This window comes from Bison bison, unplaced genomic scaffold (genome assembly GCF_000754665.1).
Source record: "Bison bison bison isolate TAMUID 2011002044 unplaced genomic scaffold, Bison_UMD1.0 scf7180017864160, whole genome shotgun sequence".
NCBI lineage: Eukaryota > Metazoa > Chordata > Mammalia > Artiodactyla > Bovidae > Bison > Bison bison.
Window position 1 is genome coordinate 6,646,878 of NW_011494732.1, and position 4,871 is coordinate 6,651,748.

The following is a 4,871-nucleotide window of genomic DNA, read 5'->3' on the forward strand; positions in this document are numbered from 1 at the left end:
ATGATCTTCATTTTCTGAATGTTGAGCTTTAAGCCACTTTTTCACTCTCCTCTTTCACTTCCATCAAGAGGCTTTTTAGTTCCTCTTCACTTTCTGCCATAAGGGTGGTGTCATCTGCATATCTGAGGTTATTGATATTTCTCCCATCAATCTTGATTCCAACTTGTGTTTCTTCCAGTCCAGCGTTTCTCATGATGTACTCTGCATATAAGTTAAATAAGCAGGGCGACAATATACAGCCTTGACGTACTCCTTTTCCTATTTGGAACCAGTCTGTTGTTTCATGTCCAGATCTAACTGTTGCTTCCTGACCTGCATACAGATTTCTCAAGAGGGAGGTCAGGTGATCTGGGAACTAATATTCCACCGGCCTCCTAGTGCATCCTAAAAAGAAAAAAAAAAGGCCAAGATTCTAAATAGATGATTATCAAATCTTCAGGATAATGGCTGGCTCAACTATGTTAAAAGAAAAAAATATATATCAAATCAGGGGCTTCCCTCATGGCTCAGTGGTAAAGAATCTGCCTGCCAGTGCAGGAGACACAGGTTCGATCCTTAGGCCAGGAATATCCCACAGGCTGTGGAGCAACTAAAGCTCTTGCACAACTACTGAGCCTGTGCTCTAGAGCCCACATCCCACAACTACTGAAGCCCAAGCACCCTAGAGCCAGTGCTCTGCAACAAGGGAAGCCACCGCAGTGAGAAGCCCTGGCACCACAACTAGAAAGTGGGCCCCCGGCTCCCCAAAACTAGAGCAAAGCCTGCACGGCAGTGAAGAACCAGCAGAGCCAAAAATAAATTTTAAAAATTATTTTTTACAAAATGAAAGAAAGAAAATCAGCCTCAAGCCTGCGGGTTCCCTGTCGTCTACACACCAGGGCACAGTGGAGGGTGAGTCACATGAGGACATCTAGGTTGTGGGCTCCTTGAGCAAGCCATCTGGCACCTAGCTCCTAGCACAGGATGGGCATGGACTGGCCACTCAGGAACAAAGAGCCAAGGCAGCCGTACCCATCCACCGCTAACCTTCTCCAACTGGGCCCAGCCTGAGATGGAGCCCCAGGAAGGGGGCCCCGGGGGCTCCAAAGACTGGGTCCTGTAGGTTCCCCTCCCCCACCTCTCCCACAGATGGGAGAGGCATGTAGGGGTGCTTCCAACACGTGACCGAGACCCCACAGTGTTTATGGAAGCAAAGTCCAGGGTGTAGGAGGGACGAAGATACCAGCCCTGGTCAGCAGAGCCGGTCACTTACCTTTGGCACCTGAGGCTGCTGCTGACATGTTTCCTTGATTCAGCAAACATTAACTTTGTGCCGAGAGCACAGGGCAGGTCAGGTTCCAGGAGAAAGGATTTGAGTTGGCCGCTGCAAGCAAGGGCCAACTTCACAATGTTCTTCTGCACCTGGGATGGGAGGGTGCACTGAGACATTCTCCCACGTGGAAACTCCTGGCCCATGAGTGCCACTCTGGGCTCCACCCACTTCTGTTTTCAGATGGAAACCTAGACTCAGGGCACCAAGGTGGACCCAGAGGCAGACTGGCCCAGTGGGGGCAGAATAAGGAGGTGGGGCCACCTTGCCTACCTTCATATTTGCCCAGGAAGCAGAGAAAAGGGAAAAGATGTCTGGACTGGTGGGAAGCAAATAGAAGCAAATAGGCCGGAGCTAGGATCTCTGTTCTTACAGCTCTACAACCCTAGGGGCATATATTCACTCTCCGAGCCTCAGTCTTCCCATCTGTCTGGTGGGGGGGGATCAATATCTCCCACTTGCTTAGAAGGTGATGCCTACGGCGATGGGGTTCTGGGGACTTCCCTGGCAGTCCAGAGGTTAAGATTCTGCACTCCTACTACAAGGGTTCTCCAGTTCGATTCCTGGTTGGGGAACTACATGCCATGCAGTGGTGCAGCCAAAAATAAAAAGTGTAGGCTCTGGACTTGGAATAATCCGGTTCACATTCCAGTTCTATTCTGACTGGCTTAGGAAAGTTCTCTGATTGTCCCAGGTCCCACCTCCCAGGGGTTTGCTGACTAAGGCTGACCCATGGCAGCTAAGCAGCTGAACCTCTGACCTAGTTCTGAGAGGGCTTCCTGGAGGAGGTGGAAATTTGAGAGTGGACCAGGAGGACCTAGCAGGTCTTGCTGAGGAAGGTGGGAAGGGGTGCTCCTCCCCGGTACAAGCCTCTCTTTGCTCTCTGGTTGGGAGGGGAAGACAAGAGAGGCAAGGAGGGAGGAGGGGGGCAGGAAAGAATGAGGGGAGTAATGTCAGGCACCTTCTTGCTGTTAGTTCATTTTTCTTATCTGAGAAATGGGAACATTGGATTGAATGTTGGACTGAATGATCCTCAAGGTTATAACCTACCAGGATTATCTGTTTTTCAGTATTAAAAAAAGAAAAGAAAAAAGGCAGGGAATTCCCTGGTGGTCCAGTGGTTAGGACTTAGTGCTTTCATTGCTGGGGCCTGGGTTCAGTCCCTGGTCAGGAAACTAAGATCCTGCAAGCCAAAAAAAAAAATAGAAGAAGAAACAAACAACAAAAAAAATTTAAGGCATCTGACACCAAAAGCAAAAGCAAAAATAAACAAATAGGACCACATCAAACTAAAACACTTCTGTACAGCAAAGGAAACCATCAACAAAATGAAAAGGCAACCTATTGAGTGGGAGGAAATATTTGCAAATCACATATTTGATAAAGGGCTAATATCGAACATACAGGAAGACCTCACAACTCACTAGCCAAAAAAAAAAAAAAAATTATAGGGCTTCCCTGGTGGTCCAGTGGTTAGGAATCTGCCTTGCAATGCAAGGGGCACTGGTTCAATCCCTGGTCTGAGAAGTTCCCACATGCTGGGAAACAACTAAGCCCGTGCGCCACAACTGCTGAGTCTGTGCTCTAGAGCCTGGAAGCCGCAGCTCCTGACGCCTGAGGGCCCTAGAGCCCGTCCTCCAAAGCAAGAGAAGCCTCCTCAATGAGAGTCCACGCACTACAATTAGAGAGTAGCTTCTGCTCACTGCAACTAGAGAAAGCCCACGTGCAGCAATGGAGACCCATCACAGCCCCCCAAAATAAATAAATAAATCTTCAAAATATTTTTAAAACAATGAGCCGTAAAAGGGAATAAAAATTTTATCATTTGCAACAACAGGCATGGGTTGCAAGAGCATTATTCCAAATGAAATAAGTCAGAGAAAGACAAACACTATATGATTGCTCTTTCTCTCTCTCTCTTTTTTTTTTGGCCGTACCATGAGGCTTGCAATACCTTAGCTCTCTAACCAGGGATTGGATCCTCAGCAGTGAAAGCACACAGTCCTAACCACTGAACCACTAGGGCGTCCCCAGTGATTATTTTTTTTTTAATAGGGTTATTGGTGTTGGTTTAGGGTATTTATTAACTTTAGGACAAAGAGAGCCATAGGGCGGAGGTAGGGCTATATCCAGTGTTATAATTAGGATTAGCGTTAAAGCCAGTGGAATACTCATATGGTGAATGTGAAAAGGTAAAGAAAACCTGGGTGTGAATGTTCTGGATTTCACACCTAAGTTTTCTTTACCTGACTAGTGTGCTTATCCTCCCTTCTCTTGAAATTTCCTTTTTTTTTTTGGCATATGGATCTTAGTTCCCCGACTAGGGATTGAACCTGCACCCCCTACAGTGGAAGCATGGGTCTTAACCAATGAACCAACAGGGTAGACCTCCTATGATCTCTCTTATATGCAGTATCTTAACTCATTATTGATAGTAGAATTTTTGCAGAAACTAACACCTGTGACTGGTGATTTGCTATGTAAGTGATACTGCTAGGTCTCCGGTCAATAATGTTCAGATGACAAAAGATGTATTAATACGCCTCTGGTCAAGAATGTGTTAAAAAAAAAAAAAAAAACAAAGAAAAACAAACAAAGAAAGCAAAACACATCAGACACCAGGTTCACAGACACAGAGACCTGGCCTGTGACTGTCAGGGGCGGGGTGGGGGATGGGGCAGGGAGTGGGAGAAATTAGTGAACTGTTTTTTTAGTTTAAATACATTGGAAAAAACTATGAATGATTTGCCACTGGGGTAAAATAAACATTACTTTCAAAAGACAACAACAAAGGCTAATGCAGGACGTTTGGAAATCCAAAATGCAAGACAGGGGGTGAGGGGTATAGTCACAGGCTGAGACTGCCAGCATCAGGGACTGGAAAGAATGTTTTTTCAGGCAATGAGGATAGTTGATGAAATCAGTTCCCTAGGAAGACAGCTCAGCAATGGGGTTTCTGGGGACCGAGGTGGAGTTAGACGAGGGTGGGGGAGCTGTCCTGGAGCCCTCAGGTAAATGCCACAGCTGGCCAGCAGTCACCACACCATGTTCCAGGAAACTGAGCCTTGAAGATTCAGGTGTGGGGGGATTCTGGGGAAGAATCCAGGCCTTCCTCCTCCCAGGGCGATAGCTCCCACATCCCACCCACTCCGGGCCAGGGGTGGGGCCACAACCTCTTCCCCAGTACCCAGGCTGGGACTGCCCTGGTGGTCCAGTGTAAGGGACACAGGTTCAATCGCTGGTGCAGAAAGATTCCACATGCCGAAGAGCAATGAAAGCCCATGAGCCGCAGCTACGGAGCCCCAGTGCTACAACTACTGAAGCCCATGTGCCTAGAGCCTGTGCTCGGCAACAGGAGAAGCCGCCGCAGTGGGAAGCCCGCGCTCCGCAACTAGAGAAAGCCCACGTGCAGCGACAAAGACCCAGTGCGACCAAAAATGAATAAATAAATAAATCAACTAAGTTAAAAAAAAGGAGAAAGAAGCCAAGCACCACAACCAAGAGTAGCCCCTGCTTGCCACAACTAGAGAAAAGCCCATGCAGCAATGAAGACCTAATGCAG